The 2,114-nt window shown below is 51.2% G+C and overlaps 1 pseudogene; it reads left to right on the top strand.

Annotated features, from left to right (window-relative positions):
- The first annotated feature begins 531 nt into the window (after nt 1–531).
- On the top strand, nt 532–1,482 carry LOC100962976 (annotated as a pseudogene).
- Nucleotides 1,483–2,114: the final 632 nt, after the last annotated feature.

The following is a 2,114-nucleotide window of genomic DNA, read 5'->3' as shown; positions in this document are numbered from 1 at the left end:
TCATAAACAATTATATCATACTAATTTTTCATAAGTATATGAGCGTCAAGCAAACCTGGGTAAATATTGGAAGGTGGGAAAGTGTGTGGCACCAGATGCACATTTTGCCTTCACAATTTTGCCTCCCCCAAAGCTCAGTTACCACCAACACAGGAGCTTTGCCTACATTCCTAAACCCTACAAGTCACGGCTTAGTCAGCTCTAGGGATGCTGGGTGGGTTTACACGTGCTCTAAGAAAAGATCATACCTAGAGGTCCCTGGGTACCCTGGGATAACTGAGAAACTCCTAGAATGAGTATAAGACTCCACATGCTCGGGCTGGGTGTGGTGGCTCAGGCCCGTAATCCTAGCACTCTGGGAGGCCAAGGTGTGTAGATCGCTTGAGTTCACAAGTTCAAGACCAGCCTGACTCACAGACCTGTGGGAGGGAGGTCACTTTAGGGAGGGGTGTCTTACCTCAAGGGCTACCAAACCAGAAAATGAAACTTTACTGGCCCAGACAAAGAGGAGGGCAGGGACAAGGCTGCAGGATGATTCCACAGATCAGAGGCCAGATGGAGCGAATGTATCTGAAAACATTCTACTGCCACTTTAACAACAGACCCTACCTCTCTCGCCGCAATGATACCTGGCTGTGCTTTGAGGTGAAAACAACCAGCAGCAACTCACCTGGCTCCTTCTACAGTGGGGTCCTTCGAAATCAGGGCCCTTGATATTGTCCTTGGTACACAGAAGTGTGCTTCCTGACCTGGGTCAGGCCCATGCTGTCCCATCACCACTTCCACCAGATCACCTGGTACATGTCCTGGAGTCCCTGTACCAACTGTGCGTGGCAAGTGGCCGCCTTTCTGGCCAAACATGAAAACGTGAGCCTGACCATCTACACTGCCCGCGTCTACTACTTCTGGAGACAGGATTACCGCCAGGGGCTGCTCAGGATGATTGAGGAAGGGACTCAGGTGTATGTCATGTCCTCTAAAGAATTTCAACACTGTTGGGAAAATTTTGTGGACCACTGGGGAACGTGTTGGGTCACATGTTTGAACAGATTGAAGAAAAATTATGAGTTCCTGGTCACCCAGCTGAATGAGATTCTCAGTGACCCGATGGAGCGAATATCTCCAAACACATTCTACAAGCAGTTCAACAACACACCTGCCCTCCGTGGTCAGGAGGACAGCTGGCTGTGCTTCGCACAGGTGAAAGGAAATGAGAACAGCCACTCACCTGGCTCCTTCCGCAGGGGGGTTTTCCAAAACCAGGTCTTTTCCGGGACCTCCTCTCATGCAGAAGTGGGCTTCCTGACTTGGTTCCAGAAGGAGATGCCCCTTGACCACCACTATGAGGTCACCTGGTACACATCCTGGAGTCCCTGCGCTCACTGTGCATGGCACCTGGTTAACTTTCTGACCAGTAACCCAAACGTGAGCCTGACCATCTTTGCTGCCCGCCTCTACTACATATGTTGCCCAGAAATATAGCAGGGCCTTCTCAGGGTGTTTCAGGAAGGGGCCAAGTACACATCATGTCCCTTAAAGAATTTAAATACTGTTGGGCCAAGTTGGTGTACAATTCAGGAATGCAATTCGTGCCTTGGTACCAATTCAATAAAAATTATCAATCACTAGTTACCCAGCTGAAGAAGATTCTCAGGTGAGAGGCTTTCTGGTACCAAATCTGCTGTCTCCCTGGCCTCTGTACTGCCCCTTGGGCCTTTCTTTGGTTCCTGACCAGACCCACTCCAGCCTGGCCCTCCTACCCTCCTACCCCCCAGGCAGTCCCTTCGTGCTCCCCCCACCTCAAGGCCTCCTCCCTTGCTCTCCTGGGTTCTTCTGCCAGAGGCCCCTTTCTGCTATTAGGCGGACCTTTGTCCCCCAATCCTGGGGCCCTTGACCTGGCTCCTTCCAACAGGCCAGTCACGGAGCCTGGTCAGTAAACTGAAGGCAGACGGGTCTGAGTATGCATAAGGGGACACTCAGCAGCTTTGAGAAGCATCCTTTCTACAAGTTGACATGAAAATCAGGTCCTCCTTGTCCTAGACAACTAACGCAGCCAGTGGGGAAAAGCACTTGGTACAAAACACTGCTCTAGAAACGCGGCCATGGGGGCCTGC

The sequence above is a fragment of the Otolemur garnettii genome, unplaced genomic scaffold, assembly GCF_000181295.1.
Source record: "Otolemur garnettii isolate 467f Iridium unplaced genomic scaffold, OtoGar3 scaffold00026, whole genome shotgun sequence".
Taxonomy (NCBI): Eukaryota; Metazoa; Chordata; class Mammalia; order Primates; family Galagidae; genus Otolemur; species Otolemur garnettii.
The sequence above is the reverse complement of the archived record's forward strand: the minus strand, read 5'-3'. Positions and strand labels throughout refer to the sequence as shown.